This window comes from Protopterus annectens, chromosome 14.part0 (assembly GCF_019279795.1).
Source record: "Protopterus annectens isolate FY-2018-M chromosome 14.part0, PAN1.0, whole genome shotgun sequence".
NCBI classification, from domain to species: Eukaryota; Metazoa; Chordata; order Ceratodontiformes; family Protopteridae; genus Protopterus; species Protopterus annectens.
The window spans coordinates 704,668,346-704,683,594 of NC_056748.1; positions in this window are offsets into that span (position 1 = coordinate 704,668,346).

Sequence of the window (15,249 nt, forward strand, 5' to 3'; positions counted from 1 at the left end):
GGCCTGTTATTTACACATGGAAGCTCATGCTAGTAACTGTCAGATAACAAAACTAGACTTATGAATACATCGATTTTAGAGTTCAGTAAAGATAAATTCAGGGTGAGTATTGGCTCTTCTTACTGAAAGATGCTCGTTTATCAGGATTTGTTGGCTATTTAGTTATTTTCCAGTAATTTAAGTAAGAGCTTTGTGGAGAGGGTGTTACTTAAATGACCACCATCTTGGAATCTTCCTTTTGCTTTTTACTGTTTTTCTTTTCAGCAATAGGCTTGATTTCCAAGAACTAGTTTTGATTTGTGCTGCATTTTGTCCTTTAGAGCTTATACCATAGTCCTCTGCACTGTCATCAGATGCCAAGATCAATAATGTCAGAATGAGACTCTTGACTGCCAGTGTTGACTTCAGAATAATTACCAACTTCAGTAACACGATTGCAGAACTGAGCTGTGACGACCAAGAGTTAATGCTAAAGTCCTTTTTCTTTCCTGGGAAGTTTGCAAGTTAACTCTCCCACAACAGGACATGTAACTGGTAATGGTACTGCACAGCAAACAGCTGACCAATGGGTAGGAATCTGGGCAGTAAATAATCAGTGTTATTGCTGAAGTATAGTTCAGCATTTCAGTGCGAGCTGTAGTGTCAAGTGCTAATAACAGATGACTAAAAGGTATACCTTTCCAGAAATATAAACAACACATTACAAGCAGCTCTGCTCTGGATATCACCTTTTGCAGCTAGGTGATATAATACAGCAACCTGTGGCCATTCAATCACACTGCATGGGTGGGAGGGAAAAATGATTGCTTAAATGCCTGACCAGCAAGTGACCCACTGACTAATTGAATGGCCTACCATCTGTACCAACTTAATTGGCTAATTAAACATCTTGGAACACTTGGAAGAATGTATTAATGATTATTTTCATTTACATATTTATTAAGCCATGTTACCACATCCCATGCATAACCCTTTCAGCAATTCTATCCACTTATTCACATTTTATTTGCTTACTCTAAGTGATTATAATTGTATAGTTTAATGGAGTTCTTGGTTTCACAATAAGTAGCAGACATACCCCTCAACCTCTTAAAGCAAGAAATCTGGACAAAGCCATAAATAATGGGGGGACAAAGACCCAAAAATAAGAATACTTTTTAAATATTGTTCTTACAAATTTAGAAAGTTGATAGAATAACAAGTTTTGCTTTAGCGTTACTTTTTTCTGAAGGGTATGAAGTCTGAAACTCAAATGCCTGTCATTATTTTCTGTCTTCAGCCTTTAATGACTTGCCAATAATTTCCCATAAAACCACAATTTTATGAAAAACGGGTAAAAATATGAGACTAAAATCTAGACATTCTGAGAAAATCTGTAGAGTTGAGAAATTCACCCCGGGGATCACTTCTGTGGCTCTGCTTGACAGGGTCACAGGAAAATAATTTTCTTGGGTGGCAAAAGCCATGGTAACATTTGGCTAGGCTTATATAGGCCCTAGGGCCAATAGCCTAGTACCTACCTATGAATCTATGAACCTATGAGAAGTATGGTGGCAGAGTTACAATAATTGGACGAGTCTACTGCCAAATCAACTCGCTTCCATAAGTACTGCTCCCATACAAAATAATACAAAAACTATAATGAAAGGAGTCCCTAATACATTCTGTATATTACCTGGATTAGATATGTCGTTTACAGGTGAGAGTAATTGCTATGAATAACCTCTGAGCAGTCAGCAGAAGGAGTTTGACTCTGTCTTCATTTACTCACATATTATACAAGTCAATTACCTGCATACTGTTCCTGTATTGGTTTATCAATTACAGACTGAATTGAAGTTATTCTAACAGGAAATCGTCTCTTTGTTTCAGTATATGAGAATGGCGCTCTTTAAAAACAAAATTGTTTATGGTAACAGATTATCTGTAATATATGCACACAGACCTTCATGCAAATTGAATGTTTTTATAATTCTGTTATTAGAAGAGCCACTATATTATGTGGAATGAATAATGAATAGTTAGTTATAGACTGTCTCAAATTACGACCAGAGCTTAGAATATTGGAAAAGTCTGTAACTGCTGTTTAGTGTTCTGTTTTTGTAAGCAAATAATGAAGTACCTTCAGTTTCAAATTGGTGATTCCTTGAAAAAATTCAATAGAATATTGCCCATCAAAAGAAAAAAAAAATAACTCGGTTGCTTTAATATTATTTTTGCAGAAATATGAGCATAAAGATAGGATGCCATTCCTGTGAAAAATGAAGTTTCTTCCTTTAGAAATAATATTCTTTGTCTAAATTATTCATCATGTCAGGTGAGCTTAACAAAATGTGATACACAGACTTGCACACATTTTCTTTATTGGTTTGTCAGTTAATTCAAACTAAATATTTTTTCAGTAAGAAATTTTCTTCAGGCTTCTGAAAAACACATGCTGTGTGGGCAGGCACCTTTTGTGACTTCCTGCAGAAACATTACATTGAGCTGTAGCAGTGTCTGCAGGATTAATTTCCTCTTTCAAATGACATTTCTTTTTATTAGGACATACCTAATATCACTCAGATAGTCATCAGTATAACCATGGCAATCACTGACCCATCAGCACATGCTTGGTGTCACTCATACAGTGATGAGCACAGTCATGGAAGTCAGTGACCTATCAGAATAAGCTTGGTGTCACTCATACAGTGATGAGCACAGTCATGGCAGTCACTGACCCATCAGCACATGCTTGGTGTCACTCAGTCATCAGTACAGCCATGGCAGTCACTGACCCATCAGAATAGCCTAATGTTACTCAGATAGTGAAGCGCACAGCCATGGCTGTCATTGACCCATCAGGATATGCTTGGTATCACTCAGATAGTGAGGTGCACAGCCATGGCAGTCACTGACCCATCAGAACATGCCTAGTATCACACAGTTATGGGCACAGTTATGGCAGTCACTGACCCACCAGCACAGGTCTGCTGTCAGACAGTGATGAGCATAGTTATGGCAGTCACTGACCCATCATCACATGCCTAGTGTCACTCAGACAGTGATGACCACAGCTGTGGCAGTCACCCATCAGAACATGCCTGGTGTCACTCAGACAGTGATGAGCACAGCTGTGCAATCATTGGCCCATCAAAATATGCCTAGTGTCACTCAGACAGTCATCAGCACAGCCATAGCAGTCATTGACCCATCAGAACATGCCTAGTGTCACTGAGATAGTGAGGTGCACAGCCATGGCAGTCACTGACCCATCAGCAAATACTTGGTGACAGACAGTGAAGAGCACAGCCATGTCAGTCACTGACCTATCAGAACATGCCTAGTGTCACTCAGACAGTGCTGATCACAGCCATGGCAGTCATTGGCCCATCAGAACATGCCTAGTGTCACTCAGATGGTCATCAGCACAGCCGTAGCAGTCACTGACCCATCAGAACATGCCTAGTGTCACTCAGATGGTCATCAGCACAGCCATGGTAGTCACTGACCCATCAAAACATGCCTAGTGTTACTCAGATGGTCATCAGCACAGCCATGTCAGTCAATGACCCATCAGAACATGCCTAGTATTACTTAGATAGTGAGGTGCACAGCCATGGTTCATAGGTTCATAGATGTTTACTAGGCTAACAACCATAAGAGCCTTTTTAAGCCCAGCCATGCATCCCAAATCTCTGACAAGTTCTGGTCCCCTTGATAAGTGTAAACATGGGTTTGGGAGATGAAACGTTTACAGGCAGGGGCCTGGGAGATGAAACCTTTTAAGGTTGCCTGTGCTCATTAGAGACAAGGGTGCCAAACCAGGAATGAATTTCCTTATCCCCATCCAATTGTCCAAGTTACACTTGAATTGAGTTAGGATGGAACTCTGTTTCACATGGATGTGAAGCCTGTTTCAGAGATAGGGTAGTATCTGGGACACATACCTGCCTCTCCAACAGGTCCTATTTATATCACAGGCAAGGTTTAAGTCTTTATAATGATTAATTCTGCTGCCGTTTGATTCACTGATATGCAGGAGGTCCATCAGAGTAGAGTCTGACAATGCCCTGTTTGCCAGGCATAGATCTCCCCTCAACAGCCTATAAGAGATAGACTACAGGAATAGGGCCATGAGGCGGGCTGCATAGTACCTTTTTTATCCCAATATCTCTCTGTGTTCTAGCTGTGAAATCCCAACAAATATTTATTTATTTTATTTATCCTTTGTTGACCAGTTTAGTGCCAATAGGCTAGCGGCCTCCTCCTTTAAGAGGGAGACCCACGGTGGTATTTATACCTGAAATTTGACCTGGACATTAGGGAATCTGTCCTACTCTTTTTAATAGGTGCCACGGGAGCTTTAACATCTTCCTGAGGTACTACCATCTCATGCAGATTGGACCAGATTTTAATGAGTCATCCAAAGGACACATAGTCTGGCAATCTTGGATCCATCACTTTACTTTCTTCTTTTCTAGAAGAAGCTAGGTGATTGTTCTGTAGGAACAGAAGCAGTTCTTGCTCTTGCGTAGTTTATTGTAAGCAAATAAAGAACATTTCTCTGCCCACCATCTAGGCTTTCCTGACCGTTTCAAACATTCTTCACATACTGAAAGTACTACAGAGGTTCACAGAGCCAACTCCTTAAAAAATAGCAAATGATATTTAGTCTATGATTTCATTGTGTGAGATTGGAATGTGAGTTTTTGGCAACTACTTGGTGGTCAGAAACAACTGAATCACTTTTGCAGCATTCATTCCAATAATGCAGATTGAAAATGCCCCATTAACTACCCAATCTAATATATACAAAATCATTAATCACAAAACATTAGAAAGGGGAAGCACCTTAAAATAGTGCACAGTGGGTCCTAACCTCCTCATAACCAATCAACTTGCTGCTAAACAACTAACCTCACCTATCCATCACTTCTTTCATAAAGAGAACACCCCAACTCACCTTCCCATTAATTATCTCTCTCCCCTTCTAAATTAATAAAAAACTCTCAATCATCCCAAGCTCCAAAAATGTTATTCTTGCATGTAATTCCCCTGATACTCCTTACCCCAGCCACTCATCTAACATCCTCTCACAGTCAGCTAGCAACCACTTTCTCCTCACCTACCACTTCATTCCTTCTCCCACACTAAATCCATAAACTTTAATATGGCGCCAAACCTCTATACTACTACCTATATAGAACACTTTACATATAGATACGCATGTCAATATACCATATATATATATATATATATATATTAAACCAATACTAAAACTCTCAAGCCCACTCTCATACACAGTATCACATCTCAAATGTGGTGGTGACATTCCCACAAATCCTGGCCCCAAAACTGAACACCACGAAACTTGCATCTCACCTACATTTCAGCCCCACAATGTAATTAATTCATTCCCTACAGGATCTAATCTATTACTCTTCAACATGAATCTCAGGAGCTTGGCTAATAAGATACATGAATTTCATGCTAGTCTCTTACACTGCTCCCCTGATATCACAATACTAACAGAAACCTGGTTGAAACCAGAAATGAACAACAATGAAATTCTACCCCCAGGTTACAACATCCACAGACTTATCAGAATAAACAAACGTGGAGCTAGAATAGCCATTATTTATAAAAATAATCTCAAATTAGAATGTCTAGAACCAAATGTCCCAATTTAACAATGCAGAGATATTATTTGGAAAACTCAAAATAAATCCCAATAAATACTTAATCATTATAGGAGCGTACATTCCTCCCGGAAACAACCTCACTATAATAGAGGAAATTCTCCACTGGTCATCCTTAATGTTTCCTCAGGAAACCATCATAATGGGTGATTTTAACATGGACTGGTTCTCCTGCACCTCAGAAAACCTCAATACCTTCATTGTCATGCACGGTTTCACCCAAGTAATACTATCGCCAATAAGAGTTGACAAAATCACCAAAAGACAATGAATTCTAGATTGGATCTTAACAAACAAGCCATCACTTACTTATGACTCAGGCTGCCTGCTTGACAGCATCAGTGACCACCTCCCTACCTACCTGCTCAGACAATGTCTTCGTCCCCAAAAAAATATTATATATCAACAAATCTGTAACAAAAAAGACCTTAAAACACAAACATTTATCTAAATCCTCCAACATTGTAACTGGACCCCACTTAGATCACTTCCCCTAGATACTGCTGTAGATTACTTCAATAACACTTTCCTAAACATTTGAAATAGGCTAGCATCATGCAGAACCATAAGAGTAAAATTGAATTAGTCTCCTTGGCTAATGAAAGACAGCAAAAAAAAATAATTAAACTTAGAGATAAAGCCTGGTAACAATGGCAAACCAACAAAAAACATGTCAACCTAGAATACTACTGGTATCTGAGAAACAAAGCAAAATCCAGATAAAAAATGAACCTGCTATAGTGATATGCAACAAAAACACTAAAACAACCCACAAAAAGTCTAGTCTGCTATGAAAATTCCTCCAACCTGGCCACCCTTCCAAACTAAGCCCAACAACTACAAGCAATACAGGTAGTATAGCTACACAATTTAACATGTTCTTTACTAATTCTATATTGTCACTTACTAAGAACAACAGAAATGATCCTCTAACGATCCCAACAGGATCCAATTAAACCACCGATAACTTCTCCTTCAAGCCCATCCAAACCAATACCATAAAAAATTGCTCAACAAACTTAAACCTACAACCCTAGCAGCTGACAGCTTACTTATAGAATACCATAAGCTAGCAGCTGATGCTATCTCCTACCCTATTTCCATTCTAATTAATCACTCTATCACAGAGCACTACATTCACATAATTTGGAAGATATCATACATCAACCCACAACATAAAGGAGGGACCTCTACTGAACTCTCTAATTGCAGACCAATACCAATTCTATCTCCCCTGGCCAAAATACTAGAAAAATGTATTCCCCACCTTGTGAATTACCTCTTATCTAATAATCTCCTAACAGATACACAACATGGCTTCCGGCCCAATCATTGGACCACTACTGCCCTTCTAAGTTTCACAAATACAATCAACCAACAAAGAAATAAAGGTAAACTAGTATCTTCTATCTTCCTGGACCTGTCTAAAGTGTCTGGCACTCAGAAACTTCTCACTGAACTGTCAACCCTAAAACTCAGCCACTCATATCTTTCATGGTTCCATAACTACCTAACCGGCCATCAACAAGCTGTCAAATGGCACTAAGATCTCTCCACTCTATTGCTTGTCACCATGGGAGCTCCCCAGGGCTCAGTCTTAGGTTGTCCTCTTTTCAATATTTTTTACCAATAAACTTCAAACTGCAACCCACCTTGCCTCTATCATACAGCACGTTGATGGCTCTACACTCATTTGCACTGCTCTCTCCCTTCCACAGCTTGAAGAAATAATTCAGTGGTCTTCTCAGCTGTGCAATCCTGGCTTTCAAACTCACAACTGATTCTCAATCCAAACAAAACTAAACTAATGCTTTTTGGACACAATAAATCCTTTAATTGTCTGTCCTCATTTCTTATCTATTTCTCTAATAACACCATAATAGCTACTGTATCTCAAAGAAAACTAATGAAAACTGAACACAAATAGAAACTCATGTAAAACAAAAAAATGATAAGTGCCAAGGCTTTTCACTGAAACTCATAGTTTTATTATTAGGATAAACGCTTTCATCATCATGTATAAATGGAAAGTGGGTGAAAGTGCTTATCCTAATAATAAAACTAGAAACTTTATTTAGAATCAAACCATTCCTCACAGCCAGCACAACAAGACAGTCTATTGCCAGAACCCATCTACTCTGTAATCTGCTTTACACCTCTCCAATTTTTATCAACCTAAAGAAAACAGATTTAGCAAAACTAGAAGCTTGCTACAACAAAATAGCCAGATTTGCAACAAATTCCCTAGACAGGTCCCACCATTGCTCTGCTCTTCAACAACTCATCTGGTTAGAATTACCTCACTACTTAACTTATACCCAGCTTACAAATGCCCACAGTGTGATACACCAACTAAATAAGAGCCCTACATCAACCCTATTCTAACAAACAGGTCCTTCGTTCCTTAAACAAATCTCTACTACAAGTCACAAAATCCAACAATAGTGTTGGGGATATTGTTTACTCCAAATATGTCTCCATAATTTGGAACACTATCCCTCAACCTATCTTAACTGAAGCTAACCCTACACATTTCAAAAAACTACTTAAGACTCACCTGATCAACATCTGGCTTTGCTCTTGCTCTACTCCTGGCTCAATCCCATTCTTCTGTACGTTAGCCTCTCACACCAATATTTTTCTACCCCCTCTGAACATCAGATAGAACTAAACAATACTTTTCACTGCCCTAATCTCCTGTCCGCCCTCAATAAAGCTTATATCCTGTCACTTCATATTCCCCTACAGTAACCCAAATCTTTGCTCTTTCTACCTTCTCATTTTACTTAGCTTACATCACATCTACATTGCTCTATCTTCACCTGTCCCTTAAGCTACCATTCTATTACCCCTGACTCACCTTACCCACTATTTCCCTCTCACATGTCCACCTACTTCTCATTACCATACTTTCTCGTAAACTTGTTTCACCTAGGGCTTCTTCACTCTCCTTAACATGCACTATACTCTTGACACTCTGCTCCCACCACACATTTTCCCTCCCCTATAATTCCTTCATCTCCTTTCTCAATCCTTTTCTACAAGTTCTATAAAATAAGCTCTCCACCATAACTATAGTCATTATATTATATATATATTCTACTTGTGTCACATAATTGTAATGTCAACTTGTATCATGGCAATCTAACATACATAACTCTTTGCAACTTTGCTCTAACCAATGTATGTAAAATGTTTGTTTTGTCCATTAATGTGTATTCTTTGGTCTTTATGAAATATCCAATATTGCTGTGTAACAAACTATGTAAATAATGTAATTTTGCCACTTTTTGCCTTGGACTTTTTCTCCCCAGGTCTCCACTGAAAATGAGCACCCAACCATTTGGACTTTCCCAGTAAACAAATGTCAAATAAATAAACACTATTCCCACTTTAACATAAGCAAGGAAATGCCAGATGAAGAATCCCAGGGTTTTCTTTATCTTCTTGCAATGGTGTCTGTAGTAAACAGACTCAGTCTATCTTAAAATATAACTGCTGTGCATTCCAAATTAGTAAAATTAAACAAAAAACAAGCAAAAGTTAAACGTTCCCAACCAGTGCTTTGTTTTTACACCACTTAGATGCATTTGCATGTAATACTGACTTTTGGAGTGCTTGTTCAGTGGTGCCAACACACTGGCCAGGAAAAAGATATGGGTGTGCAATCTGTCTGGGCCTGAAATTTATTTGTTACATGTTGTAACTGAAATTTATTTCACTTAATGACAAGTTCTGAGCATTTAGATTACAAATTAGCAGTTCAATGAATGTAAATTTGCAGTCCAGTCACACAGCTGAACAGAAACTGGAAAACTTAGTTTATTTTCCATGCCAAACACTCCTCCAACTTCTTACCCCATTTGCATGCCCCTCCCCTCAGCTGCCTGGCTGCGCCATTTGTCCTGAAGTCTTCCTGGTTGTATTCCCCAGGGCAGGGGCTGCACCACTGGTGAGGTGTGCAGGTGAAGTGGACAATGCAGCCTGCAGCATCACATATGGTGGTCCTGCACACTAGGGAAGATTTTTTGGCCTGTTCTAACTGAGTGGAGTTAGTGATGTCATGTGTGTCCTGGGTGGGGTTAGTAATGTCATGTTTGTCAGTACTTCCAAAATCAGCTCAGTCAGGCAGCTCAGGCCCTCATCAGATGCTGTAACTTTACAGACAATCTGTCCCACAATTATGACACATTCCCAATTCTAGGGATGCATCAATTTCTATCATGGGCAGTAGTCCCTCTCTTCTTTCTCCAGGAGTGTGTAAGCTTGTAAAGCCACTCTTTTTCACCCCCTCCCCTGGCACCTCCAGCAACCCAAGCCTCTAGTTGTGCTTGTATCATCTAGGTTGTTGTTGTAAGTGCACTATCCCTCTACACCACAGAGTGTGCTCCAAGCACTCCTGCTTTCACTGAGAAGGGGCGCCCCTGCAGTTGGAATATTAAAGTCTAGAGGTACTGTGTGTGTGTGTGTGTGTGTGTGTGTGTGTGTGTGTGTGTGTGTGTGTGTGTGTGTGTGTGTGTGTGTGTGTGTGTGTGTGTGTGTGTTTGTGTGTGTGGAGGACGGGCTATCACCAATGACCAGTCCAGTTTCAAATGCAGAAACATACATATAATGACTGGCAATGTGTGTGTGTGTGTGTGTGTGTGTGTGTGTGTGTGTGTGTGTGTGTGTGTGTGTGTGTGTGTGTGTGTGTGTGTGTGTGTGTGTTAAAATCAAATTGTTTAATGTTTGGCAATTTAGCTGAATTACAGACAACAAAAATGGGCTCTACATCCATTGCCTGTTAGTTTCAACATGCATTAAAATGTATTCTTTATCTCTAAATGACATTTAGAGATGAAGATAAATAAATAACTTATCCATATTCTTTGCCTGTACTTTCTACCCCAGACTATTATGTGATAATAATAAGAGAGTTCTCATTCATTTCTAATTTCCTAAGGCAGTGCAAGATAACTGGTGAGTACCCAATGCTCCACTTCTTCAAAATAAGAAAAACTTCCTTGCTGTTTTGTATCTTCAAGATGAGAAGAGCTTTATCCATTGTGACATTCAGTCTGACTCTTCACCTACAGATCCAACACATAAAAACCCTGTTTCACTCAGTTCAAATTATTATGATGATACAGACACAGTTTGAGTTTACTGCAATGGTGAAGCAAACCCCAACAAGCCATTTAAAGTCGGTTTGCCTTGAGGATGAACTAAATCTGAACTTTCTCCCACTGTTAAAGTACTGTCAGTACTGTCCCATATATAGCCATTTGTTTCCCAACTGCTGATAGGATGCTGTTAGCAGCTTGTTTCTCCAAAGGGATAAAAAACATAGTCACCAGTGTGAAACGGTGAGTTGCATTGGTGAAACACAACAACAGAATGGTAGAATGTTGAGATCAACAGTCAGACATAATGATACAGATCTGAGGTAAAGCAATATAAGCCTTTAATATTTGTGAAGATATATTAAATTATATATTTTTTAACTTTTGTCTCATATGGTAATTTTGCCATTAACATGCAAACTGAAATTCTGGGAAAGATATGGAATTTTTTTCTTCTTTTGATTTTGAGGTAATGTCTAAGATGGCCATACTGAAAATTTGGATGGAAGTCTAGAAAACTACCCATCTCACTTACACCTTACTGAGAGCAGACTTAACAAGGTTCCATCTGATTTTGGTTAGGTTGATGTTGGTGACTTCTCTGATTTGGTAGTTAGCACAGAGGGTTAAGGCTGTGAGCTGCAGTTCTTGTGGTACAGTGTTTGATTCTCAGAGTCCTCATTTTCCTACTGTTTGACCTTGAGCAAGCCACTTTATGATGTGTTGCTCCTGGGTCACCCTTGAAAAGGGACTGTGTGTGTCCAGTAGACCCACCTGATTAAGAAATGGGTATTATTACTATTATTCCACTGGAAACTCCTGCTGGTGTAGTTTCTGTGTGTATGTGCCAGCTCTGATTCCTTTGTTTGTGGGGTTCCCTCTCTTTGTTTCTTCTATATGTAGTCATGAAGATAGCATAAATAAATGCATTGAGGTGTGGTGTCCTGCTCCTACATGGGATGTTCAGGAAGATCTTTATTTTAAATACTTCTGTCAAATTTGTACTTCTGCAGTTTAACTTTGCATGTTGGGTCGTTGTCAAGTTGTGCTTTGGGGACTCATAGCAGAAATAAAATGATTAGCTTTCAATTAGTCTGGCATATATAACCTCATGTAGATGGCACAGTGGTGTAGTGGTTAGTGTTGTCACCTCACAGTAAGAGCTTCTCTGGTCCAATTCTCAGCTGGGGTGCCTTCTGTGTGGAGTCTGCATGTCATTCCTGCGTTTGTGTGGGTCTCCTCTGGGTGCTCCAGTGGCCCTAGATGTGAGAGTGTGTGTGCGAATGTGTAGTGCACCCTCTGAGGAGGGTTGGGCCTTGAGCTAGTAACCCAACTCTGTAAAACCCATATCTGCTACGGAAACAATGAGTGCTGAAGGGTGCTCGTTGCCTGATGTGCTCTATGCATAGCATGCAAATCCAGGATATAACCTCATGGCACTTTCAGTTTTCAGTATTTTTACTAAAAATGGTTAGGATCAGGACAGCTATGTGACAGGCATTAATACACAAAAAGCCAGCCTAAACTGGTATCTGTAGTATAACAAAAATAATCTTATTATATTTGGGCAAATCTTTCCATATACGCTTTCCAAGGGGTTTTGCCCTGACATCACTAAACTTAAAAAAGTCATATCCAGGTTTACAGCATCTTGAAGGAGGTGAAATTTCTCCCATGTGGTGCACCATTTCAGTAACCGTACCATTCAAATTCAATGCATTAGTGTCAGTGGAGTCCATTACACACACACACCTGCTCCCAAGATGCTGCTTAGGGTGACTGGGTAGCAAACATTAATTTTAAAGCCATTTAAATGGCCAATAAACAAAAATACAAAAAATTTATTTTTTTTCCTTGCTGGGGGGGGGGTTAGTCCCATGTGGGACATCACCCCTGCAACCCAGAACTTAATACAGTTAACTCTGTGATCGTTTAACCTCAAGGAAAAGGCAATGTCCCCTATGCAGTACTAATTATATAATTCAAACACGGTGATGTTACTCAGTGGTGTCCATCACACCTCTGTCCTCCTGTTCTGTCATACATTCGTACATTTTGAGAGCAGTACAATGATGTGAAAAAGAACACTTTAAATCTACACTGAGCAGTAAGATTAGTTGAACTCCGCATTGAATGGAAGAAATTTAATTTCCTACTAAATCAAATATTGTAGTTGATTATATTAAGTTCTGAAGAATAGAGGTTAAGTGGGTCTTTGTTCACACCCAACACAAATGGAAAAGCACAGGTTTTGTAGCTAGACAAATCACATTTCAGAATTTCAGAATAGCATTTTTTTGTCTGAAGCAGCACTTGCATTGAGACGTTGTTCATTGCACATCTAACTAGACTGCAATAGAAGCATTTCTTCACAGCATTTCATGAATGTGTCAGCTGTCTCTTTTAAGATGCAAGAGTCTTTATGTCTGAGCTAAAACACAAGCTACAAACATATCTACTTGTACACTGCAATACAAATCCCATTAACATGAGCACAGGTACCTAAGATAAACTGTTTTTGTTCAAAACAATATCTAACAAAACAGAAAAAGTATTTTTGCAGGGGGAAACCTCTTTGCATCCATTATTTTGGGGGCTTTACCACCACAGTCCCCTTCAATAACATATGCTGACTTTTTTCATTTTTCTGAATATTTTCATTTATCTCATTTTATTGGATATTGAATCTCAGAGGGCACATGGAGCAGTCATTTTGAGCCAAATATGTTGCTGAAAGAAGCAGTGTGCCAAAAGAAAATGAGCAAATAGAGTCTCAGGCAAAAAATGCTAAGGAAACAAAAAATGTGTAAGTCTGTTTAGGTAAACCTTTAAGATGTAGCCTACTTTTCTTGTCAAAAATAAGGATATGCAAGCTCAGTATGAAATTACTTTCACAACAAGACATGAAAGATTTTGCTTTTTGATCATAGGACTCTTCCTCATGCTCAGAAATGGTTAAACCAGTTTGCAGAGAAGAGGATGGGGCTGCTTACATCATACACAATAAAAACTGGGATAATAGAACAAATGTAGCAGACACTCACACTCCTTCAGAGGGGGGATGCTGGCCTGGTAGTGGGTCATAGATATGGACATAATCTATTTCCATTCACAAAGCTGATGACAGACTCCATCAGTAGCAGCTCAGGTCCTGGAGCTGAGAGCATATGAAAACCCTGTTTGGTTAGGGCCTTCTGAGAGTGGAGCACCCTGGTGTTCTACCTAGCTGTCTATTTATCTCTACTATAGGATGGACTTGGACATTTAAGCAAACAATGAACAGCTGTGCTGCTAATTGCTTTGTTTTCTGCCACCAGATAGCTAGCTGTCATTGGGCAACGATGCTGTCAAAAGCCACTCCAGCAGGTATGGCTGCTTCTAGCACTTGCTTTAAGACTGTGCCCTCTATGAATATTTGTGACATGGCCATTTGCTTGTTGGTTTACTAATTCACCAAACTTTACTATCTCATTTGCATCACATTGCTTCAGGGCTCAGTCATCTATGCACTTGACCTCTGCCCTTCCTGTGATTCTGCGTTCTCATGTGAAGTTTTAATTTTCACTCCTTGGGATTTTTCTCAATAGTTACTCATTTCAGAATTCCTGTAAAGCCAGAAATAACATACATACCCTTGCTGTATTACTTGATCTCTAAAAAGCTCCCTTGCACTGGATTCTTATTACACTTTCACTACCCCATGCCAAGATAACCTTTTCATGCTATACATCCTGTACGTGTCGATCAACCATCCTGTCTGTCAGCAAATTAAATATCTCTTCAGCATACCTCTCAACTGCCAGACTTAGAATGTTCAGATTTCTGCCTCATATTTTGGTCTGTTCCCCATAAAATGTTTGGTCTGAGGACTGAAGTTAGAAAATAATGACTTACATTTGAGTTTCAGACTTCAAATCCTTCAGAACATGTATGTTAATGCAAACCCTGTTACTTTATCAACGTTTTAAGTATATAACAGCAATATTTAAAAATTGTCCCTATTTTTGTTCCTTTGTCTCCTCTCCCCCATTTTTTCAGGCTCTGTCCAGATTTCTTGCAGAGGTTGAGGAGTATGCTCGGAACTCTTAGGATCTTTCAGTTTGTGCTTACTCACTGCATGGGGAATACACTGGAGGACACTTGGGCTGAGTATTCCTTCCTAGTGAGGTGGATGACATCATAAAGCATTTCTTCCTAGTGAGGTGGATGACATCATAAACACAGACTTCTGAGAGACACTCACCCTTACATGTAACAGCTGGAGAGACTTCAGAAATGTGCTGAGATACAAGTTTTAGAAAAGTAAATTCCAGCCGTTATTTCCAGTACTCGGCTTTCTCACACATCAACTGATATGCGGAGTATATATCTGTTGAATTAGACAAAGTCCATATTACAGTTCTGGGCATAACATATTAATAAAGCACATATAATGAACCTCTATTTAATCTATTAACATAGCTGTG